The sequence below is a fragment of the Notothenia rossii genome (assembly GCF_949606895.1).
Source record: "Notothenia rossii genome assembly, chromosome: 3".
Lineage (NCBI taxonomy): Eukaryota > Metazoa > Chordata > Actinopteri > Perciformes > Nototheniidae > Notothenia > Notothenia rossii.
In genome coordinates this window covers 48,522,751-48,550,135 of record NC_136901.1, presented here as the reverse complement: position 1 = coordinate 48,550,135, position 27,385 = coordinate 48,522,751, and positions in this window count along the sequence as shown.

The following is a 27,385-nucleotide window of genomic DNA, read 5'->3' as shown; positions in this document are numbered from 1 at the left end:
AAATGTATATATTTTTTTACAGTGCAGATTTTGGCGTTTTTGGGACCATCGCACATGTGTGTAAGTAACAAGTATGCTGTGTAATCTGCAACAACTGTCAGGTGGTGTTATTGATTATCTTTGCAAAAGAGCCCCCACCAATATTGATTTTGAAAAATATATTTTAATTGAAATATGGGAGCAAAAAGAAAAGGGTAGAATTGATCATACCATATTATGTCATTATTGCAACTGTTTTTATTATATTGTGTTTTGTTTATATATATATATGTACAAATAAATTAATATAAAGTGTATATACTGTATGTGAGTGTGTGTATAAATGAATAAATACATGTGTGAGTACATATAAGTGTGTGTTTTTATATATATATGTTTATAAATGAATAAATGTGTGTATATATATATATATATATATATATATATATATATATATATATATATAAAATATTATCATTAAATAATGCTGTCAGATAAATGAAGTACACAGTAATAGTCAAGGTTATATTCAATATTCTGCACTTACACCAGCTAATAAGATATTTAAAACGTCTTTTGTTTGTCCTGAAAACGACATTTGAGGATACACACAGGCTATTTATAGATGATAAAACACCAGTAATACTATCTCAGGACTCTTCGATATGGCTTTGATTACAGGATCGTTTACTTTCAGTCAACAAATCCTTTGGAAAGACAAAAAAACAACTATTCAATATCCTGCTTTAACGCGACCGCTATAACTGCCGAAGATGAAGTCTATGACGCTATCGCGTAGAGCTACGTCGATCCTTGCGTAATGCGGAAGTGGGCGTGGTTAAATCTAAACTGGGTTGGAAAAACAATAGACGCGTCGCGGCTCTTCCCCAGAGTTTGCCACTTGGTGTTGCCCCACACTTCTATACAATAAATGAAAAATGGCAAAATAAGTGAACAGTACAACATTCTCAATGCCTTGTAATCTAGCAAATACTTTGCCTTGTTTAAAACAGAAATATTCCTAGACACTTCGTTTTATTCAAATTTCGGGTTAACTTATTTTCATCAAACCATCTTTTAAGTTTGACCATTTCATGTCCAATACACTTTGCTAAAATGTTTAAATCATCTCCTGATCCAAAAAAATGTGTGTCGTCTGCAAACAACACAAATTGCAATAATGTTGACGTTTCACTTATGTCATTGATGTCCAAAATAAAAAGTTTAGGCCCTAAAACCGAGCCCTGTGGGACACCACATTCTATTTTCATACACTCCGATGTACTACCAGCAAATTGTGCATATTGTTGTCTGTTATCTATATAACTTTTTAACCAATCTAGAACTACTCCTCTCACACCTTATCTATGTAGTTTCGAAATTAATAGGTTATGGTCTATGGTGTCAAATGCCTTTTTTAAGTCAATAAATAAACCTATTGTGTATTTCTTTCTTTCTATAGCTGTTGTAATTTCTTCTGTTATTTTCATTAAAGCTAAAGCTGTAGATCGATTTTTCCTAAATCCATACTGACTCACTCAATAACTCATTATTTTCAATACAAATATCAGATTTTTGGACAAACAATTTCTCAAGGACCGTTGACAATTGTGAAAGCAAGGACACTGGTCTGTAGTTAGTAAATTGTGAAAGCAAGGACACTGGTCTGTAGTTGGTAAATTGGCTTTTGTCCCCTGTTTTAAAAAGTGAGATAACTTTAGCTATTTTCATGCTATCTGGAAAAACCTGTCTGAAATGAAAGATTAAAGATGTAGCTTAACGGGTTAATTATACAGTCAATAGTCGTTTTCACTATGGTCATGTCGATCCCATCACTATCTGTCGAAGTCTTATTTTTGCATTTGTCTACAATGGATCTAATTTCAATTTCGTTTATCTCTCCCAGAAACATTGACTGCAATACTTTACTTCCCCCAGTTCCGCCATCCTCTTTTTGCCCATCGTGTTGTTTTGGAATAGTCTTTGTTAGATTAGGTCCGACATTTACAGAAAAATAGTTAATTCATGTACCACTTCATTCATGTTTTTTACAACCTTATTTTTGTCATCAATGAAGTGACTGGGCAGGCCAGTGGATACAGATTTATTTCCAATAACATTATTTAAGATTTTCCATGTGCCCTTGATATAATTTTTCTTTTCTTTTAACATATTATTATAATATTCTGTCAACTTATTTTGATATGCCTTGTATTGCTTTTCAATTGCCTTTGTCCTACATTTTATAGAGTCTTTATAAAGGTTATTTTTCTTCTTGCAAGCATTTTGTAAGCCCTTGGTTATCCAAGGCTTTTGATGATAAGTACCTTTATATGTACGGAGTACAGTGGGACAATGTTTGTCATACAGTGATTTGTAGATGTTTAGGAAGGACTCATATGCAGCATTTACATCTTCTACATAAACCCCCTCTCCATGAGTCTCTTCCTTCTCTTACTTTAAGAGGTCACTCCTTACCCGGACATATCTACTGCGAGTCTCTTCCTTCTCTTCCTTTAAGAGGTCACTCCTTACCCGGACATATCTACTGCAAGTCTCTTCCTTCTTTTTCTTTAATTGCCAATCATATGCTAATACAGGTCAATGGTCGCTTATGTCATTTATTATTAGCCCACTCTTAGCACTGTTTTCCATGACATTTGTAAAGATATTGTCGATCAATGTTGATGTTATTCTACTGGGCTTGGTGATTAGGGGATGAAGCCCCCTGCTGTACAATGCATCCAGGAAATCAGAAGTTGTTTTGTGTTTAGATTCATTTAGAAGGTCGATGTTAAAATCCCCATGAATAATACATGTTTTATTTTCATTTAGGCCATCCATTAATACTCCCAAACTATCTTTAAAAAGCTCTACATTTGATCCTGGTGCTCTATATGCAAAGTCACCAAAACATTTATCTTCCTTTCCATTTCAATTTCTATAGTTATGCATCCCATTAAATCATCAGTCACAATTGTCATGTTTTCAACCAGTGTGCATTTTAGGAAGCTGTCCACATAAAGAGCCACACCCCCTCCTCTCTTATTGGTTCTGTTGATATGGTGTAGCCCGTAACCCTCAATTTGGAAATCAGTGACTTGGTCTTTATTTAACACTAGAACCGCCAACGGGTAAATTTTACCCGCAGCTGTTTTTTTATTGTATGTAACTTTTTTTCAATAAAATATTAACGTCTCCCGGTCCGTGACTTTTCCTGAAAGTGTGTTATGTAACACCCTGTGGTGTTAAAAATTGTCAATATGAAGTCAGATTGAAAAAATCGCCAAAAAAATGGCTATTTATACCTATTTCCGCCAGCGGGTAATATTTACCTCATAGAAATGCAGTGCTCCTCGCGCTATTGATTTCGTGCGTAAACATAAACATGACGTGTTGCTATAGCAACGTCTTTTGTCTACTGCTGTAGATAGAGAGAGAGATTGAGAGATAGATAGATTGAGAGAGAGATAGATAGATATATTGATAGAGAGATAGAGAGATAGAGATATATAGATTAATAGATAGATAGAGAGAGAGAGAGAGAGAGAGAGAGAGAGAGAGAGAGAGAGAGAGAGAGAGAGAGAGAGAGATAGATAGATAGAGAGAGCCGGTTATATTTCCAAAATGGACAAAAGAAAGAGACTCATGAACGTACAGGAGGCACTAGCGTTGCTAAACCGTCTGAGCGAAGCAGAGTCTGCAGGTGGGGAAGTATCAGGACTGAGTGGTGTGTCCTGGGTTTGTTCTGCCTCTGATGGGTCATCTGACAGCGATCCTGAGCCTCTGCGGAACGTGGGGCCTACTGTACCAGCCCATGTAGAAGGTATGATGATTCTTGTATTTTATTTCCTACTTTTCTACAAATCGTAGGCTATAAGATATCAAGGCATATAGATAATGCCTTTTCTTTTTACAAATGATCTTTTCATTGCCTTTTCGAGGATGTAATATTATCAAATAAACATTTATGAAATATACTTTAGTCTAAAGTAGTGTTTTCCTCTCTCCTATTTAGTGTGTGCCACTGAGCCGTCACCAGCCCAAGAGATCGGGAAAGATGGCACAGTGTGGACGGTCATGGAGCCTTGCGGAGGCGCAGGGAGACGGCAGATATAGAACATCCTCACGGAGTCTGCTGGCCCCACACCACACGCACGTCACAACATTACTGACAAACTCACAGCATTTATGTGTCTGTGTGATAATGTAATGTTGGAGGAAATCCGTGATTGCACAATTGCTGAAGCGCGGAGAGACAGAGCCACCTGGGATGTCTCTATTATGGAGCTAAACGCCTTTATTGCGCTTCTCTATGTGAGAGGTGCATATTGTGGGAAGAACATTGAGATGAAGAGTTTCTGGTCCGAGCAGTGGGGCAACGCGTTCTTCAACGCAACACTGTCGAGGAACAGGTTTCGGGAAATCATGCGCTACCTGCGCTTTGATAAAAAGGAGACCCGCCGGTGCCGGTTGACCACCGACAAGTTTACACACGTGAGGAAGGTGTGGGATTGTTTTGTCGAAAATTAAATCGCGTCCTACAGGCCAGGGTCCGACATCACTGTGGATGAACAGCTATTCCCGACCAAATCAAGATGTCCATTCACACAGTACATGCCCAACAAGCCGGACAAATTTGGCATCAAGTTTTGGCTGGCAGCTGACGTTGACAGCAAATACATGCTGAATGGCTACCCTTACATGGGAAAAGATGCCAGCAGGCCAGCAACACAATGGCTAGGAGAGAACGTGGTGCTGAGGCTGGTGGAGCCCTTTGTTGGTAAGGGAAGAAATATAACCACAGACAATTTCTTTACCTCCCTCCCTCTCGCCAAAGCGCTTCTCGCCAAAAATACCAGCCTAGTGGGAACCATCAAAATGGTGCTCTCAGTCTACCAGTGCAAGCCGAGGAGAAACGTGACAATACTCAGCACGCAACACCATCATGTGGCCATCCCCACAGAAAGAAAGAAAAAGCCAGAGACTGTGGAATACTACAACCACTCAAAAGTGGGGGTTGACGTGCTCGATCAAATGGCTCGTCAATATTCGGTGAAAGGTAGGCTATTATTGTTATTATTATTATTATTATTATTATTATTATTATTATTTTAGGCCTATAGAAAACACTGCATTGGTCAATCGTTTTTACTAAATCCTATGTTTCCCTCAGGTGGCACGCGTAGATGGCCCGTTGCTGTCTTTTATAATTTGCTGGATCTCGCTGCCATCAATGCCTGGGTGCTGTACAGGAGCTGCATGAGCCAGGAGAACATACCGAGAAGGGACTTCATGCTCCAGCTGGCACACGAGCTGCGCGCTGAGTGGATGGCATCAATAGCGCCACCACTTGCGGACCTGCCCTTCAGCGGTGCTGGCGCAGGAGAATGACCTGCATGGTGAAGGCGCACTGCATGCAGAATAAAACGTTCTGCAAATGTGTCAAGTGTGGGGATGCTGTGTGTGGCAAATGCACAGCCAAGGTGCTCAGTGTTTGCAACAATTGTGTTTGAGTGTTTGTGAAGCGTTGTGATCAATGTGTTCGTTCTTATTGTTCTTCTTCTCTGATATTTTGTGTTATTTGTATACGTTCTGTGTTATCTGTTGTTCAATTATATAACAAATACATTATTATATTAATTTATATTATTGTCATGTTGTTGTTTTTTTATGAGTAGAAGGCTATCAGAAGATATGAAGCATTTTTACCTTTACGAAACACAAGCCTAACATCAAGCGTTTATTAGCGAGAGTGGGTAATATTTCTACCATAGAATATGCAGCGATCCTCGCGCTGTTGATTTCGCGCGTAAACATAAACATGACGTGTTGCTATAGCAACGCCTTTTGTCTACTGCTGTTCCTATAGATAGAGAAAGAGAGAGATAGATAGATAGATGGATATATATATATATATATATATATATATATATATATATATATATATATATATATATAGATAACCAGAGTTAGGAAAAGGGACCACATTACTCCTGTTCTGGCTGCCTTACACTGGCTCCCTATAGAACACAGGATAGAATTTAAAATTCTTCTTCTCGCCTACAAAGCCCTTAATGGGCAGGCGCCATCTTACCTTAAAGAACTCATTATACCCTATTGTCCTACTAGGGCATTGCGTTCCAAGAATGCAGGGTTGTTGGTTGTTCCTAGAGTCTCTAAAAGTACAATGGGAGCCAGAGCCTTTTCTTATCAAGCTCCACTTTTGTGGAATCAGCTTCCAGTTTGTGTTCGGACGGCAGACACCCTATCCGTTTTTAAGAGTGCGCTTAAGACCTTCCTTTTTGATAAAGCTTATAGTTAGGGCTGATTAGATTCAGCCCCTAGTTTTGCTGAAATAGGCTTAGTTTGTCGGGGGACATCTTACTTCTTCCTTCTCTCTGTCTATACCTGTGTACTCTCATGTTCCGATTAACCCAGCTTCCCCAAATGTCTTTCTTTTTGGTGTCTATATACGCCGGGATCCGGAGTCATGGATGATCCTGCGGTCCTGTATCATGGATTGCGAGTCCTGGATCTTGAGTCGTGGCTGTGGTCCTGGATCATAAGTCCTGGATGGATATACTCATGGATTCATCTTCCTATTATACACACATGCATTTCCAAACATTTGGACTACCTATGTTGCAAATGTATTATCTTTTCAATTTACACACGGCATCTATTGCACGTCTGTCCGTCCTGGGAGAGGGATCCCTCCTCTGTTGCTCTCCCTAAGGTTTCTCCCATTTTTCCCTTTAAACTGGGTTTTCTCTGGAAGTTTTTCCTTGTACGATGTGAGGGTCTAAGGACAGAGGGTGTCGTATTGTCATACTGATATTCTGTACAAACTGTGAAGTCCACTGAGACAAATGTAACATTTGTGATATTGGGCTATATAAATAAACATTGATTGATTGATAGATATATAGATAGACAGATAGATAGTTATAGATAGATGAAGAGAGAGATAGAGATATATACCTACACAAAACACAAGTCTAACACCAAGCATTTAAATCAGCACTGTAGAGATATTTTATACTTCATGCTATCTGTACAAACTATATAATATGAAAAGCTGAAAGTCCACAGATTATATTGGTATACATATCATCCCTGTGCGATCAAAACTCACTGTTCTGTATGGTACATTGTACCTTGGAAATCAATAGCGGGTAAACTTTACCCGTTGGCGGTTTTAGGTATACAGCTACCTCTGGCGGTTCTAGTGTTAACCAAGTCTCCGATATGGCAATTACTTTGAATTTAATTTTAAATGTATGTAGGTAGTCCTTGATCAATTAAAGTTTGCATACAGACTCCTGCAGTTGAAATGTATTAAAGAACATGTATTTTCAAGTCCAACATTGTCATTAAATTGATCATCGGTATAATATTTACACGAGTCACTTATATGATTAAACACATGATTCTCTGAATCGACATCATATTCAAAAGTGTACATGTTATACTCTGTGTTGTCAAATCTGGAAAAGATTCCGAGTGGCTCAGTCATTTGTTGTTATCGTTTTCCATGTACGTCTGCAAGGTCCTTATATAATGATCATTATATTACTGATAGTTTACTATAACTATTTATTGAAATGTAATAAATAGTTTTACCAAGATGATTGTGCTGTCGGGTACTTTGCTCCAGCCTGAAAAGAGCGGCTCCATCAATGTACACCATTTAATGTACACCTTTGAGAGCTTCACGTTACTCTCACAGTTGCCTTAAATCAGTCAGAGAAACACCCCTTACAAATATGTAGTCACACATTGTCTGCATGAAGACAATTGCTATTGGATTCCATTTCGTATTGGTGACATTGACAAATGCGAGAACAAATATATTGCTAAAAATAGAAAGTTCACACACTGAAATCAAGTTCCTGTCTTCTCCTGTTGATGTGTCAGGTGTCCAGCGCTCTGTCTTTTAACCTCGTTTCTTCACTTGCGCTCTTTTTTTGCCCAGGTCAGCTGGCAATTGTAGACCAGCTTTTCTCTCATCAGCATCCAAGGCATGTGGCCTAGACTTTCAGCACCTTGGAGAGCATCCTCTTGGATGTGAAGGCCTACTTGTTGTAGACTTCTTCCAAATGTAGAGGTAGCCAATGTGCCACCATCGCTACTTCGGCCAAATGCTCCTACATGGATGCTGTATCGGGCTTCTAAAGCTGCCAGGTGGAAAATTAAGGACAATCCTTGCTGGTTGAAATAATGGGATCCACTGAAGGCAGGGGCCTGGATCACAGCCCCAAAGCACTGCCCCCATGATACACGTGACACAACAGCAAAACATTCAACATAAAAGCCAACACTAACTGTAATTCAAAATCTAAGAAAGTCACACACACTGCTCACGATTGGACCAACTTTGGAATTGTCTTGAATAAGACTCCAGTAGCTAGATAGATGAAATAACAAGTTGGAGGTTTAAGCACACTTTCCCATTACTATTTACATGAGACTTATAACCAGCCAGCCGTTCAAAAACAGATATGTTTAATATGTTTTGAGATTGCAGTCTTTAACAAATACAATTGTTCCCTTGGAAAATAAGAATAAGAATTAAATCTTGCTAAATCCAATCTCAGCTTTAAGATAAAACAATTACATTCTCAGTATTTAACTGCTTATGATCCACATCTAAAAAATCAAGGCAATTTAAAGGGTTTTGCACTGATGGAAATGAAGGCATTACTTAATGTTAACATTTTAAACAATAATAATTAACATACATTTGGTGTATTAAGCAGGTTAATAATAACAATAATGGAGCTGGTTACTGTCGCTTCGCAATGTAAAGTGTAGCCTAAATCAGCGCCCTTGAATGTTGCCACAACAGAAGGAGCCCATGGCCCGTACAAATTGTACTTCACATTCTCCAGGCGGACAAAAAAGCTGCATTTTCACGTCAACTGTGCTTCAAAATAGTTTTTTTTTTAGGGAAAGACACTGCCTTATAGTTCCGTTAGCTGGAGTCAAACTTGGATTCAGCATAGGGACTCTAACCACTCTGAACCACAACAATATGTTATGTATAGTTTGTTTCTTAATACACTCAGCTCTTTTTAGTTGTTAAATGCTGCACAAGTCATTAACTGTTACTTTTTAACACGTTTATCAATAGTTTTTTTTTACAATAACAGCTGCATGCTGCGTCTGAAAACAATCGGTTAATGAGTTCGGGGAATCTGAGAGAGAATGCTCAACAATGTGCTGAATGATGCTAACATTTTGCTGCAGTAAGATGGGGGGTATTACGCTTTTACTGCCAGCTGGGTGATACCTTTCCTATTATCCAGGAAGTATTTCTAACCATTTATTACGTTTTTAATATAAAAATTATAAACATTGCATTTACAAATCCCCATTGTAGGATTTGAAAGTCCTGCCAGTTTAAATGAATAACATTGTGAATCATTTGAAAACATAAACCATTACGAAATATCGATATGGGTTTGTGATAAAATTGTCTTTTGTGTGAGATTTGTTCAGCTAACAAGTCCTTTAAGGTCCTAACTGTCTGAATGTGTACAAGCATGTAAAGTGATAAGGAGAGGGTACTTGGAATTCTGAACTCAAGGTAGAGAAAATCTAACTCATCAAGAGAAGTTAATTAAGTTTGTACAACACGCATTTGGCTTCAAATCAAGAAATGCTGAATTCAAGTTTGAATTGAACATATGATTAAGTTAATATAATTACCAGCTTTACTATGTCAAAGGAAACTAATGTTTACAACTTAAAAGGTTAATCTAAAACAATAATTATGTTTTATCTTTCAACCATTTATTTGTGGTAATATGTCCCCTGGATTACCTTTTCGATAACACCAAGAACAAATTCTAATCACCTTACATATAAGTTAGCTATGTACCCGCCAAGCTAACCAGGGATCGTTAGCGTTAAATACAATCTAATAAGCTAGCTAACAAATGTTAACAATCAGTCTAGCTTAATTGATCGCTCTCATAATTTAAATTATAATTATTATTAAAGATCCTATAGTTAACTTGCAGTACAGACCTGTGTCAATAAAGACATTGTTGACATGGTTTTTGTGCCTCGCTCTCACAGCTCGAAATGTTGGCGCAAGTTCTGGTAGACAAATTACATATTGTTAATCTAAATGGTTATTTTCTTACCGGAAAAGGTCTAATAAAACTGTTTTTTGGCAAGTGTATATATCCTTTATTTAACCAGGTAAAAGACTCATTGAGTTTACAATCTCTTTTCCAAGAGTGACCTGGCCAAGAAGGGCAGCATGTACGAAGTTACAACAGATAAAACACAGACATGACAGGCAGACAAATACAGCTGTAAAACACAAATAAAATGGAACATTAGCCAGTCAATATGCGATGTAAAACAAACTATTAAAAATCATTCAAAACTGGCAAAATTTAAAAGGATTTTAGGATATATGAGCACTCACATCTACCAATGGTGTCGTGTTCTCTGTAAAGGTTGATAAAGCTGACGACGCTAAGCCAAGTATGCTCTGGAACAGGAAGTACCTACACAAATTGCACATGTATTCAGAATACATTGAACCTATGGTAAAATACATATACAATAATATTACTAGACTACATATTGTAGAAATTAATCCAGTTTACTATTATGACTACTTTGTTTGTTGATGTCATAAAATTAGCCCTGCTTGTAAAAATGACATATGTAGAGTCATCACTAAAGTGTCACGAGACCTGATACTCCAAGTATAGTGCAGAAATAGGCCAAGCTGCATCGCCTGTCCTGGCAGACACAAGACGACGATAAATAAATCAGGATTGAGATCCAGCACTCCGCACTTGGCCATATGGTCTACTGGTGGGTGATTTACAGAGCCGAGGACGCTAAATCCAACCTGACAAGAGCCGCATCAAACTTTTACATCCTTGTAAGCGATCCGCTGCTGCACTGGGAGCTGTTTTATTGGACAGATTAAAATTGCATGCTTTATAGTGAAATATATACACACGCACGCCTCCTATTTCAGGGTGACAACGGTGCAGAGAAAACGTACTCCTCTCAGACAACACAGCTTACCGTCCATCCTCCACTTCTCCAGTCTTGTAATTAATGATGTTTCTAGTGAATTTCCCAAATGATTCCTCTGTGGAGTTAGCAGTAGCGCAGGCTGCAGCATTAGTTAATTGGTCTGTAGTCAAAAAGTGGGAGATCTACCATGGCTGCGTCTGCATATGGACCTCTGGTTAATTAATCTACATTATCAGATTCTCCCAATGGGAAATCTTTTTTTATATATAATCAGACTTTCAATTTCTGCTTTATTGGCAATCAACCTGCACAAGGCAGTCAAAAAGGCAAATTATTTAAACTCCAGTTTGTATTCAATTTATCATTGGCGAAATAATAACGGGGGGTTACGTATTGTAACCCTAAGCACAACCGAAGCCCTCTACTGGACTCTATGGGTACTACTCTCATCAACGATATGCGAGCATTCACACACTGAAGTTGTATCAATGTAGCCGGCCAATCAGGGCGAGCCTACCTGAATGTGCGGGCATATAAGGCAGCTACACCTCCTGAGTGTCATCCTGTGGAGTCTATTTTTATATAACATTACAAGATTCTTATTATTACATTATTTGCTTATTGTGCTCATTGTATGTGCTGTGACTTAGGAATAAATGGACCCAATCACCTCCCCCCCCAAGCTTTGATGGGGTGGACAGGAACGTAGGGAAAAGCACCGGCCTTGACTCTGTATGGGAGCCGTGCTCCCCCGCAAAGCTAGGAAGCACCATTATGGTTTTCCGCTATATCTGAAGAAATGTTAGAGAAAAAAATGATGTGTGTTAGAGACAGAGTAGGGAGGGACCTCGCCAGCCGGCCGAATGATGATTGGAGGATCGTGTTGCCAAGAGACTCTATCTGAGACTGTGCACCATCCAAAGAGAACCAAGTCTAAACCGCAGTATCTCTTCAGCTAGTCTTGACCAATCATAAATGTACGGGCAACGCCCTGTGTAATAAAATGTATTGTCGCACGAGGTTCGGGGCTCTTTACAGATTTGGTGGTTACAGATTATAGCTTTGCTAGCTGTGATTTCCGAGACTTGACGAGTCCTTGGCCAAGTGAATATATCCTTTGTTCTCTTTACAATAAATAGTTCAACTTAGAAGTTGTCTGTCTTTTCTGGAATTCTGAACCCCACAATCCTACACCCTCTTCAGCGAGCGGCATAGGAAAGACAGGGCCCCTAGGTAGAGGGCTCCGCCTGTGCTTATATAACTAGGGTTAGAATATGTAACCCCCCGTTCTATCTCACACAGGCTCCGCCCTTTACTGGACTCTATGGGTACAGTGGGTGGAGCCCCAATGGATAAACGGCCTGTCGCCCTACATCATCGACCCACCACACTGCCCCTGACCGGCCTTTGGTTAACAGCCATAGCACCCCAACTTCCTATCACCCGGTTGAGACCGTGGAGAAGTCATGGGCCGCAGCTTACTTGGCTGGGTAGAGCCTAATTGGTCTGATTAAGCCCATAGCTCCAACCTGCAGGTGCCAGTGCAAGTGACTATACACTGTGCACTACGTTTCCCAGGTCCGTAAGGAGCATGGGGAGAACGTAAGTGCACCATGTCCCCCACACTCCAGGGTTCGTACAGGTGCTGGAAATGTTTGAAATTGTACGAGGTGTTTTCAAGGTTTGAAAAGTGCTTGAATTTTTGGAATGGTGCTTGAATTTGGGATAAAGTGCTTGACATTGTACATGCTTTACTTCGCTTTTTAGATTAAAAGAAAATATAGAAGTCGGAGCGCGCTTAATTGCTTCGCTTTTACATAAAACAGCTCCGCTCCGGCCTTCCCGCGCTATGCGCGTGACCTACAAGTGTTTTTTTTACGTGTGACCTGGGCATTCTGATGAGAGCGATAGATGACAGCATGCCAGGAGGTTGCAGTTTCAACGAGCGTTGGCTAGCAGAAGACAAATACAAGCCATGGCTAAGACAAGGGTCAAGCCCACGAGTAGCCTCCTGCAAAGTTTGCAAAAAATAACGATGGGAGAGTCTGCGCTGATGAGCCAAATGAAAGGTACGCCGTAGTAGAGCATTTTAGATTAGGCTAACGTTGCATGTTACGTTTGTTTAAGCTAACTTTAGCAAGCTGAATAGTTAACTCTGTGAGGGATAATAATAATTGCAGGGGACAATCATTTCAGAGGAGCGTACCTATGTTAATATGTGTGTTACAGTCGCCATCCTGTGGTGTTCAGAGGATGAAGCACTCACTGTTGCAATTCAACCCAGTCTCACAGCATTTTGTGTTATAGTCACGAAATGTAATCTATTGATCCGACACAGAGCGATTTTTAAAAGCAATGTATTTCTACTGGTAGTATGTTTCGTGCCTAAACCAAATGTGACTTGCTCTATCGAAATCAGTCACATTGACCCGAAGACACACGTTCGTTTGTATTACTGGTCTGGGGGAAGCTCGCGAGTGTGTTTGTGTATTTTTGCGTTTGCGCAAGAAACACTGGCTGTTTTTATGCTTGCTGTGACGTTAAATTACTCCGTTCTCCGCTTGTAATAATGCTGTTAAAAGCTTCAAAGTTGTATTTATCATCTGAATTTGCCGAAACAAGTTTAATATTCTGAAAGCCAATACTTTGTTTATTTGAAAACAAACACAAATCAATAGATTACATTTATTTCATGACTATAACACGAAATGGCGTGAGACTTGGTTGTGTAATTAGACCTTAGCTTGTTAAAAATGATGAACTGAGGATTTCACCGCGTCGCTATGGTTGATACTTTTAGAAACAGGCTTTCCATATATAAAACTACATTTTGCTTTAATCCCATCATGTAATTGTAGAATGAACACAGTCTTCATTTGAAGAAGTCAGGTGTCTTGAGTAGTCAACATTACCTACAAATCATTGTACACATTTGTAAATATTAGTTACCTTTGTGAGTCTATTTTTATGCAGCTCTGCGTGATTTTGTGGCTACAATTCAGGCTAATACGCTAGCAGAGGTGGAATAAGTACTCAGATATTGTACTTGAGTAAAAGTAGAAGTACTCAGGTCTGGTATTTTAGTAAAAGTAGAAGAACTAGTAAAGTAGATAAGGTAGGACCTTGGGCTGGGTGCTGGTCACCCTCAGGATGGTGGTGGGAGACGGGTCTGGCGTCCCGTGACCCACCAGAGTTGGTCCATCTGACAGGGGGGGCTCCGGACCACCCTGAAACAGTCATTATCAATCAATCAATCAATGTTTATTTATATAGCCCAATCACAAATGTTACATTTGTCTCAGTGGAATTCACAGTTTGTACAGAATATAAGTATGACAATACGACACCCTCTGTCCTTAGACCCTCACATCGTACAAGGAAAAACTTCCGGAGAAAACCCCACAGTTTAAAGGGAAAAATGGGAGAAACCTCAGCGAGAGCAACAGAGGAGGGATCCCTCTCCCAGGACGGAAAGACGTGCAATAGATGCCGTGTGTAAATCGAAAAGATAATACATTTGCAATATAGGTAGTCCAAATGTTTGGAAATGCATGTGTGTATAATAGGAAGATGAATCCACGAGGATATCCATCCAGGACTTATGATCCAGGACCACAGCCACGACTCAAGATCCAGGACTCGCGATCCATGACACAGGACCGCAGGATCATCCATGACTCCGGATCCCAGCGTATATAGACACCAAAAAGAAAGACATTTGGGGAAGCTGGGTTTATCGGAACATGAGAGTACACAGGTATAGACAGAGAGAAGGAAGAAGTAAGATGTCCCCCGACAAACTAAGCCTATTTCAGCAAAACTAGGGGCTGAATCTAATCAGCCCTAACTATAAGCTCTATCAAAAAGGAAGGTCTTAAGCGCACTCTTAAAAACGGATAGGGTGTCTTCCGCCCGAACACAAACTGGAAGCTGATTCCACAAAAGTGGAGCTTGATAAGAAAAGGCTCTGGCTCCCATTGTACTTTTAGAGACTCTAGGAACAACCAACAACCCTGCATTATTGGAACGCAATGCCCTAGTAGGACAGTAGGGTATAATGAGTTATTTAAGGTAATATGGCGCCTGCCCATTAAGGGCTTTGTAGGCGAGAAGAAGAATTTTAAATTATATCCTGTGTTCTATACGGAGCCAGTGTAAGACAGCCAGAACAGGAGTAATGTGGTCCCTTTTCCTAACTCTGGTTAGTACACGAGCTGCAGCATTTTGAATCAGCTGAAGCGACTTGACTGACTTCTTGGTACACCCTGATAATAAGGAGTTACAATAATCCAGCCTTGAAGTAACAAATGCATGGACTAGTTTCTCTGCATCGTTTTGATGCAAGATATACCTGATTTTTGCAATGTTACGTAGATGGAAGTAGGCGGTCCTTGAAATTGATTTTATGTGGGCGTTAAAGGATAAATCCTGACCAAATATAACACCAAGATTCCTTACAGTCTCACTGGAGGCCAAATTATTGCCATCCATAGTTAGTATATCTTTAGATAATTTGTTTCGTAGATTCTTTGGGCCAAGTACAATAACTTCAGTTTTGGTCGTGTTTAACATCAAAAAAGTTAAGGTCATCCACGTTTTTAAATCCTTGAGGCAGTCTTGAATTTTATTTAGATGATTAATTTCATCATGCTTGATTGATAAATATAGTTGAGTATCATCCGCATAACAATGAAAGTTTACAGAGTGATTCCTTATAATATTGCCTAACGGAAGCATATATAATGTGAACAAAATAGGTCCGAGCACTGAGCCCTGTGGCACTCCATGGCTAACTTTGGTTTGCGTGGAAGATTCATCGTTGACACGTACAAACTGAGAGCGTTCAGATAGGACCTAAACCAGCCTAAAGCAGTTCCCTGTATGCCAACTAAGTGCTCTAGTCTTTGCAATAGGATATCATGGTCGATAGTATCAAATGCAGCACTGAGATCGAGCAAAACAAGAATAGAGACAAGTCCCTTGTCTGAGGCTATTAGAATGTAATTTGTGACTTTAACTAGAGCTGTCTCTGTTTTTAGTCTGGCTTGAGAACACATCATAATGTGTTCTCAAGCCAGACTGAAAATCTTCAAATAAATCATAGTTTTAACGGAAGATTATAAATAGGTCTATAGTTGGCTAAAACCTCTGGATCGAGGTTGTGCTTTTTAAGAAGCGGTTTTATCACTGCTACTTTGAATGATTGTGGAACATAGCCGGATAATAAAGACATATTCATAATATTTAATAAAGAAGTGCTAATTAATGGAAAAACTTATTTTCACAGCTTAGTTGGAATCGGGTCTAAGATACACGTTGATGGTTTAGAAGAGAGAATCATTGAATTTAATTGTTCAAGGTTTATGGCTGAAAAGCATTCTAGTTTACTATCTAGTGTAATATTAGAACTTACGTTTCCGGGAGCTGTTGATAACACTATACTGGTCAAAGGCAAGAGGTCATTAATTTTGTTTCTAAGAGTAACAATTTTATCGTTAAAAAAACACATAAAATCATTACTACTGAGTGCTATGGGAATAGAAGGCTCAATCGAGCTGTGGCTCTCTGTCAGCCTGGCTACATTGCTGAAAAGAAATCTTGCATTATTCTTATTCTCATCTATTAATGAAGAATAGTAGGCTGCTCTCGCTTTACGCAGTGCTTTCTTATATTCATTGAGAGTAATATGCCAAATTAAAGGAGATTCTTCAAGTTTAGTGGAACGCCATATCCTTTCAAGTTGTCTCGACTTTTGTTTTATTTTACGGGTTTCGGCATTATGCCATGGAGCTAATCTATGTTGTTTTATTTTCTTCTTTTTCAAAGGAGCAACAGAGTTTAATTGTATTCGCAGCGCATCTTTAGTTTCCTCCCTTACATGCAGACATGCTATCGAGTTAAGTATTGGTGGAATCTCTTCCTTAAATTGGGCTATAGCACTAACAGATAGGTTTCTACTACAGGAGCTTTTGACTAATGCTTTGTAGTCTAGTAACAGTACTTCAAAAGTTACTAAGAAATGGTCGGATAAAGCAGGATTATGCGGTTCGACTAATAGTTACTCAATTACCATATACTCAATACCATAAGTCAGAACAAGGTTGAGAGTGTGATTATAGCAGTGGGTTGGTTTATTTACACTCTGACAGAAACCAACAGAATCAATATAGAGTTAAATGCAACAGTAAGGCTATTTTTATCATCATCAACATGAATATTAAAGTCACCTACGATAATTACTTTATCTGTTTTAAGTACCAAAGCTGATAAAAACTCAGAGAATTCTGATAAGAATTTTGAATAAGGACCTGGTGCACGGTATACTGTAACAAATAAGATTGGCTGCAAAGTTTTCCAGGTCGGATGCGTAAGACTAAAAACGAGGCTTTCAAAGGAGGTATAATTTAATTTTTGTTTAGTATTGATAAGTAAACTTGAGTCAAAGATATCTGCAACTCCACCTCCTCGGCCCGTGCCTCGGGCAATATGAGTATTGATATGGCTGGGTGGAGTGAGGCTGGCTGTGGCTGTGGCTCAGTGGTAAGTGTTCTGGACTTTGAATCAAGGGCTAGCCCGTTCGAATCCCACTGCAATCAGCTTGTTGTTGTGTCCCTGGGCAAGACACTTCACCCCAAATTGCTCCTGTGGGGATTGTCCACAGTACTGAATGTATGTAAGTCGCTTTGGATAAAGGCATCTAACAAATGACATGTAATGTAATGTAATGGAGTGGCCTCATTTATGTTGACATATTCTTCATGTCTCAACCAAGTTTCAGTGAGACATCATATATCAATATTATAATCTGATATTAAATCATTTACCAATATTGCTTTAGAATGCTAGAGATCTTATGTTTAACACTAGAACCGCCAGAGGTCGCTGTACACCTAAAACCGCCAACAGGTAAAGTTTACCCGCTATTGATTTCCAAGGTACAATGTACCATACAGAACAGTGAGTTTTGATCGCACAGGGATGAAATGTATACCAATATAATCATTATATAGTTTGTAAAGATAGCATGAAGTATAAAATATCGCTACAGTGCTGATTTAAATGCTTGGTGTTAGACTTGTGTTTTGTTTAGGTATATATCTCTATCTCTCTTGCCATCTATCTATAACTATCTATTTGTCTATCTCTCTATCTGCAGTTGCAAGAAAAAATATTTGAACCCTTTGGAACTACCTGGATTTCTGCATAAATTGGTCATAACATGTGTTCTGATCTTCATCTTAGTCACATCAATAGACAAACACAGTCTGCTTAAGCTAAAACCACACAAACAATTATATGTTTTTATGTTTTTATTGAACACACTATGTAAACATTCACAGTGCAGGGTGGAAAAAGTATGTGAACCCTTGGATTTAATAACTGGTTGACCCTCCTTTGGCAGCAATAACCTCAACCAAACGTTTCCTATAGTTGCATATCAGACCTGCACAATGGTCAGGAGGAGCTTTGGACCATTCCTCTTTACAAAACTGTTTCAGTTCAGCAATATTCTTGGGATGTCTGGTGTGAATCGCTCTCTTGAGGTCATGCCACAGCATCTCAATTGGGTTGAGGTCAGGACTCTGACTGGGCCACTCCAGAAGGCGTATTTTCTTCTGTTGAAGCCATTCTGTTGTTGATTTACTTCTGTGCTTTGGGTCGTTGTCCTGTCGCATCACCCATCTTCTGTTGAGCTTCAATTGGTGGACAGATGGCCTTAAGTTCTCCAGCAAAATGTCTTGATAAACTTGAGAATTCATTTTTCCGTCGATGATGGCAATCTGTCCAGGCCCTGAGGCAGCAAAGCAGCCCCAAACCATGATGCTCCCGCGACCATACTTCACAGTTGGGATGAGGTTTTGATGTTGGTGTGCTGTGCCTTTTTTTCTCCACTCATAGCGTTGTGTGTTCCTTCCAAACAACTCAACTTTGGTTTCATCTGTCAACAGAATATTTTGCCAGTAGTGCTGTGGAACATCCAGGTGCTCTTTTGCAAACTTCAAACGTGCAGCAATGTTTTTTCTGGACAGCAGTTGCTTCCTCCATTTTATGACCAACTTATGCAGAAATCCAGGTAATTCCAAAGGGTTCACATACTTTTTCTTGCAACTGTATCTATCTATCTATCTATCTATCTATCTATCTATCTCTCTCTCTCTCTCTCTCTCTCTCTCTCTCTCTCTCTCTCTCTCTATAGGAACAGCAGTAGACAAAAGGCGTTGCTATAGCAACACGTCATGTTTATGTTTACGCGCAAAATCAACAGCGCGAGGATCGCTGCATAATCTATGGTAGAAATATTACCCACTCTCGCTAATGAACGCTTGATGTTAGGCTTGTGTTTCGTAAAGGTAAAAATGCTTCATATCGTCTGATAGCCTTCTACTCATAAAAAAACAACAACATGACAATAATATCAATTAATATAATAATGTATTTGTTATATAATTGAACAGCAGATAACACAGAACGTACAAATAACAAAAAACATCAGAGAAGAAGAACAATAAGAACGAACACATAGATCACAACGCTTCACAAACACTCAACACAATTGTTGCAAACACTGAGCACCTTGGCTGTGCATTTGCCACACACAGCATCCACACACTTGACACATTTGCAGAACGTTTTATTCTGCATGCAGTGCGCCTTCACCATGCAGGTCATTCTCCTGCGCTCTTCAGCACCAGCACCGCTGAAGGGCAGGTCCGCAAGTGGTGGCACTTTTGATGCCATCCACTCAGCGCGCAGCTCGTGTGCCAGCTGGAGCATGAAGTCCCTTCTCGGTATGTTCTCCTGGCTCATGCAGCTCCTGTACAGCACCCAGGCATTGATGGCAGCGAGATCCAGCACATTATAAAAGACAGCAATGGGCCATCTACGCGTGCCACCTGAGGGAAACATAGGATTTAGTAAAAACGATTGACCAATGCAGTGTTTTCTATAGGCCTAAAATAATAATAATAATAATAATAACAATAATAATAATAATAATAACAGTAATAACAATAATAGCCTACCTTTCACCGAATATTGGTGAGCCATTTGATCGAGCACGTCAACCCCCACTTTTGAGTGGTTGTAGTATTCCACAGTCTCTGTCTTTTTCTTTCTTTCTGTGGAGATGGCCACATGATGGTGTTGCGTTTTGAGTATTGTCACGTTTCTCCTCGGCTTGCACTGGTAGACTGAGAGCACCATTTTGTCGCTCTTCAGCACCTTGGTGCTGAACAGCTCAGATCTCCCTTTCACAGAGGGTGGGAGCTCCCGCTTGTTGCGCTTGATGGTTCCCACTAGGCTGGTATTTTTGGCGAGAAGCGCTTTGGCGAGAGGGAGGGAGGTAAAGAAATTGTCTGTGGTTATATTTCTTCCCTTACCAACAAAGGGCTCCACCAGCCTCAGCACCACGTTCTCTCCCAGCCGTTGTGTTGCTGGCCTGCTGGCATCTTTTCCCAGGTAAGGGAAGCCATTCAGCATGTATTTGCTGTCAACGTCAGCTGCCAGCCAAAACTTGATGCCAAATTTGTCCGGCTTGTTGGGCATGTACTGTGTGAATGGACATCTTGATTTGGTCGGGAATAGCTGTTCATCCACAGTGATGTCGGACCCTGGCCTGTAGGACGCGATTGAATTTTCGACAAAACGATCCCACACCTTCCTCACGTGTGTAAACTTGTCGGTGGTCAACCGGCACCGGCGGGTCTCCTTTTTATCAAAGCGCAGGTTGCGCATGATTTCCCGAAACCTGTTCCTCGACAGTGTTGCGTTGAAGAACGCGTTGCCCCACTGCTCGGACCAGAAACTCTCCATCTCAATGTTCTTCCCACAATATGCACCTCTCACATAGAGAAGCGCAATAAAGGCCTTCAGCTCCATAATAGAGACATCCCAGGTGGCTCTGTCTCTCCGCGCTTCAGCAATTATGCAATCACGGATTTCCTCCAACATTACATTATCACACAGACACATAAATGCTGTGAGTTTGTCAGTAATGTTGTGACGTGCGTGTGGTGTGGGGCCAGCAGACTCCGTGAGGATGTTCTGTATCTGCCGTCTCCCTGCGCCTCCGCAAGGCTCCATGACCGCCCACACTGTGCCATCTTTCCCGATCTCTTGGGCTGGTGACGGCTCAGTGGCACACACTAAATAGGAGAGAGGAAAACACTACTTTAGACTAAAGTATATTTCATAAATGTTTATTTGATAATATTACATTCTCGAAAGGCAATGAAAAGATCATTTGTAAAAAGAAAAGGCATTATCTATATGCCTTGATATCTTATAGCCTACGATTTGTAGAAAAGTAGGAAATAAAAAACAAGAATCATCATACCTTCTGCATGGGCTGGTACAGTAGCCCCATCTGCAAGCGGGGGATCAGGATGGGACGGCCTCACGTTTCGCGGAGGCTCAGGATCGCTGTCAGATGACCCATCAGAGGCAGAACAAACCCAGGACACATCACTCAGTCCTGATACTTCCCCACCATCAGACTCTGCTTCGCTCAGACGGTTTAGCAACGCTAGTGCCTCCTGTACGTTCATGAGTCTCTTTCTTTTTTCCATTTTGGAAATATAACCGGCTCTCTCTATCTATCTCTCTCTCTCTCTCTATCTCTCTATCTATCTATTAATCTATATATCTATCTATCTCTCTATCTCTCTATCAATATATCTATATATCTCTCAATCTATCTATCTCTCAATCTCTCTCTCTATCTACAGCAGTAGACAAAAGGCGTTGCAATAGCTACACGTCATGTTTATGTTTACGCGCAAAATCAATAGCGCGAGGAGCGCTGCATTTCTATGAGGTAAATATTACCCGCTGGCGGAAATAGGTATAAATAGCCATTTTTGTTGGCGATTTTTTTCAATCTGACTTCATATTGACAATTTTTAACAACACAGGGTGTTACATAACACACTTTCAGGAAAAGTCACGGACTGGGAGACTTTAATATTTTATTGAAAAAAAGTTAAATACAATAAAAAAACAGCTGCGGGTAAAATTTACCCGTTGGCGGTTCTAGTGTTAAGAGACCACATTTAATCTTCCTGTTTTGTTGCACTGTAGTAGTTTTTACATTTACTTTTAGTAGGTTATTATGTATGACACCTCTATTAGGTTTACCTTAAATTGTCTTTGGGCAGACACACACACCGTTAATATTGGGTATTTTATTGGGTTCGGGATTCCTATGGATGACTGCCTAGGAGAGAGCGCAGAGAAGCGTGTAAGACTGCGACTCTGCTTCCTGGTCTCAATTCCAGTTTTTCATGGATTAAGTCCACAAAGCCCTGAAATGTTTGCCGAAATGAGATTTGCACCTTCCAAAGTAGGATGAATGCCGTCTCTCTTAATCGACCAGGTTTTCCCCAGAAGGCTGTCCAATTATTTACGAAGCCCACATTGTTTGCTGGGCAACACCAAGACAACCAGCGCTGAAATGATGACATGCGGCTATACATGTCATCATTGATCAGATAGGGGAGGGGACCAGAGAAGATTACGGTGTCCGACACCATATTAAGTTTGGTGCATTCTGATTGGCGTAAACCAACATCATTACCACCGACGTGAATAACAATCCTACTGTATTTACGTTTATTTTTAGCCAGCAGTTTAAGATGCGCCTCAACGTCGCCCGCTCTGGCCCCCGGAATGCATGTGACTGTGGAGGCTTCGGTCTCTAAACTCACGTGTCTCATAATAGAGCTACCAATAACCAGAGTTGGCTTCTCGGCGGGTGTCTCGCTGAGTGGGGAATATCTGTTAGATACGTGAAAGGGTTGGTGGAGACCTGCGGGTTTCGCGTTATGGGGGGGGGGGGGGGAGCTCAGAGAGGGCCCGGTACGCTTCTATCGTTTTTCCAACCCAGTTTAGATCCCACTTCCGCATTACGCAAGCATCGACGCGGCGTTACGTCACAGCATCAACCTGGCGTTACATCCCTATGGTTACATCACTGCCTCACGCGGCACACCCGCGAAATCTGAATCTGACAAATGAAATACCGTCCTTTTAAACGCCGCATAATATACAATATAATAGTGCTTCTTTGTCAATATGACTGACGACCACACTTATGCAGTGCTGAGGAATGTTAATTCTTCATTTAATATGAATTCCTGATGGATATAAGAGGGATACATTAGCAAACATCTGTATATAGCCTATATATATATAGGCTATATATATATATATATATATATAATGTTTCGTTTTTTTGTTTGTCATGTAACATAACGTTTTGACCTTCTGTTTAGGATGTAAAGGTATCTATTTAATATTTTATAAAGGTAGACATTTATACTATGTTATAAATGTCTATTTTGTTATATAATGTCTATTTTGTTATATAATACAACATATAACATTTATTTAAAAATAGACATTTATAATATGTTATAAATGTCTATTTTGTTATATAATTAAGCAATAGCTCACGACAGGCCGTGGTATATGCTCATTATATCACAGCTAAGGGGCGTGGTTCGGCCCGACGCGAAGCGGAGGGTCGAACCACGGCCTGAAGTGAGCTATTGCTTTTATAAAACGGTTACCAAGTGTGGCAATATGAAAGAAAAATACACACTCTAATTGAAATAGTTTTTATTCGTAAATAATGATGATCAAAATAAAATAGTCCCTCCGTTGCCTTCTGCACAAAACATAGTGCGAGGTGGTTGCTATGCAACAACACTAACAGCTATCGAACATATTAGACAGAGAGCGTTGATCCATTATTTGGTTGTTTATTTACATTAATGTGTATGTTGCTGTTTACTGTGCAGCCACTGAAAAACTGTCCAGCATCAGTAGCATGGCTTACGTGGTCACTTGTATAGGTTGAGGTTGTTCTAGGCTGTTGCTTGGCGTGGCGAGAATATTTCTCCACTTTCTCCGGTCCCAGATATTGGGTTCCAGTAGCTTTGGAGAGAGCTTTCTCAGCCTGTGGCCACTAACGGTCATAATTTCTCTGCTTTGTTTCAAGACCCGCATCAGAAAGCTTTGGAATGGTGCTACTTTTCCAGTTGGTCTACCTGCTCTTCACGTAGCTCTGCATGTCGTCGTTTAGGTGCTTTCTTGAGATAGGCACTGCTCAATCCACTCCTCCATAGTAAGACCCCCCGGAGGTCGAAGTTAATCTTAAATGTTTCCATCTTAGGCTTTGTAAGTTTGTTTCGTAACTGAAGAAATGTAAATATATTTATAAAACTGACAATCAAATCAAGCAATCTGATTGGTCGATAGTGTTTTTGCGGACCTCTTTCATTACAGATTTGAAAACATTGTTGCTTGCTTTAAAAGCAGCACAATTCATTATGTCAAACCTTGGAAAGTATCTAGATATCCCTGTTCTAATGCCAAAGGAACTGCACACTGAATATGTTTTGCCGTTTGATGTCTATGTCTGGACCGCTGCGTAAAAAGGAGGGTTTCTGCCCCGTTACTTCGCCGCTGCTTTCTTGTTCCAGTATGAAAAGCAAACTGCAGGCAGTTTGCTTTTCAGGCCATCGGTATACTGTTTTTCGTAGACGCGGAGGGATACTGACTTGTTGTGAAAAGTAACTTACAATTCTACCCATGGTATACGCTCAGTATATCACGGCTAAGAACCAATCAGATTGCTTGTTTTGACTTGTCCGTTTTATAATACAACATATAACATTTGACATTAATAACATATTAACGTTTTGCCATGTAAAAATGAAACAACTGTCAGGTGGTGTTATTGATTATCTTTGCAAAAGATCCCCCACCAATATCGATTTTGAAAAATATATTTTAATTGAAATATGGGAGCAAAAACAAAAGGGTAGAATTGATCATACCATATTATGTTAATATTGCAAATGTTTTTATTATATTGTGTTGTTTTGTGTATTATATATATATATATATATATATATATATATATATATATATATATATATTTATGTGTGTGTCAAATGAATTAATATAAAGTGTACAGATGTAGCGTTTCATTTCAGACGCCTACCCGTGCGGGTCCGTGATCTGCACGGGGTGGCAGAGTCCTGCAAGGGTCTGATTTTCAAGACCCGCTCCCGCCCCGCACCCGCGACGTGCAATACCGAACCCGCCCCGCTACCCGCACATATTACCAATTAGTTCCGCAACCCGACCCGACCCGTCGGCACAGGATCCGCAACCCAACCCGAACCCGCATATATATATGAGCAGTGAAAACGTGCAATTATTAACACACGCAGTTGCATATTTCTCTCAAAAAGCGTGGGATGTTGGTTATTCTCTCCATCTAGGACAGGGATTCTCAACCTTTTTTGGGCCAGCGCCCCCCTGTCCATTATCCAGGTCTCTTACCGCCCCCCATCAAAAAAAGTAGACTTATTTTCTTCCCTGAATATTAATGTTGACTAATATTCTGTGTTATATCATTTAAAAAGCATGTCACTGAATGCCAAATAATAGATTTGATTTAACTGGGCAGTTGGAATATCATTATCATTAGTTTACCAGAGAGCAGAAAAGCCATGTGAATGTGTGTTAAACAAACTCAGACAAGAGCAGAGAATACAAACAGACTGCTACGGAACAGCAGCAATTTCACACATGTCCAGTGCAGAACAAACAGTAGGCTACAAAACTGTACATTAGGCCTACAGAACTAACAGGTCGGAAAGGTGTTGCATTTCGCCAAATTGCGGGGGGGGAAGGTTAGTGTGAGCCCTGCGCTTGGTGGTTCTCCGCCAGTTTCTTCACTGCGGGTTGCAGAGAACTTAGTTTCAGTCGCAGTGCACCTGAGGCCGTCAAGTTCAAGCGATTTCAGCACCTGTGTGGGATCACGCTCCATCACAGTAGATATGACCTCTTTGATGGCAGGGAGTACCAACTTCTCTCCGATTGTGAACGGCTGCCCACATTTGGCTATCAGCAAAGAGATGTTATATGACGCTATTAGCCCGCTGTCAGTCTGGGTGGTCTTCCTAGCGAAGAGACTGCTGATGGTGCTCCTACCATGTTTCTCTTTGAGGGCCCGGAAGAACGGACGCTCCTTATCTGCCTTATCCGGGTGGATCTTGGTAAGGTGCTCCTTTAAACGTGAGGGTTTCATTCCCTCATTGGAAAATACATGTTCGCAAAGTAAACACATTGGGAGTTGTGCATAGGAGACGGTATGAAGCCATAGCTAAGATATTCAATAGAGTACTGTCTGCATTTTATCTTTTTCGCGGCCATTTTGCTGATGTGATATGATTTTTGTTGTTTTATGATGCTAATATTTAGGGGGGGGGGTAGTGTCATGATATGGCGGCAAACGCTAGAGGGCTAGCTGGTGACATGACAAGACATCGTGCCGGGAGCGGACCGGAAGTCGTTGTAATTTTGAACAAACAGAGCTGTGTGGAGCAGCCTGGCTAGCCAGCTCTTCCATGTCGTAGCAGACATAGAAACGGGTATTATTTTCATAAACTGACCACTTAGTTCGAATCTGTTAGTGGAATTTGTCATATCAAAACATATCGAAATTTAACAAAGTAACACAGATTATTAACAGTCGCGATCCCAAAATTACAATGACTTCCGGTCCGCTCCCGGCTGCTTTTTGTAGGGTACGTTCGTAAATGCGCTCAGAGCGCTCCGAGCGTCCCCGTTCCACAGTCCAGAGCGCTGCGCTCTGAGCGCTCACAGCTGGGTGCTCTGGCGGAACAGACGGGTTGTCCGAGCGGACTGACCGTTCGTGCATTTACGAACGTACCCGTAATAACACTGCTGACAGCTGACCAATCGCAAGCAGAGTTGTGGTTTCCTATAGCAACAAAATATGCTGACAGCTGCTTTTTGTACAGGAAAAGACGCTGTGGCCAGCGTTTTTCATGACAAAAAGACATTATGCGTGAACGCCCCCCAAGAACACCTCAACGCCCCCCTTTCAAAAATATTGCTTCCAGCGCCCCCCGATGTTCTCTTAACGCCCCCTGGGGGGCGGTACCGCCCCCGTTGAGAACCAGTGATCTAGGAGGACACCAAAAGCCTCCCAGACATTGGATTTCGCTCTTGAGGAAGTGTTGGAAAATGCTGTATTCTCCGCTAGAGAGCTTCACCTCAGCCATTCAGAATGTGGCGCGCTCAGAAGCAGATTGATGCGCTGCAGAAGTTATGATTATGCACGGTCCCGCGGGGGAGAGGTCTGAGGATTTAAACATTAAACTAAATTATTATTATTTAAATATATTTATTATGCAACACCCGCAACCCGACCCGCATCATCTTTGTTTTACCAAGAACCGAACCCGGAAAAAAGTGTTTGAAAAAATACCACCCGCGAATCACCTTTTTTGCGGGTCACCCGTCGGGTACGCGCGGGTACCCGACCCGATGCGGGACTCTGCGGAGTGGGCTC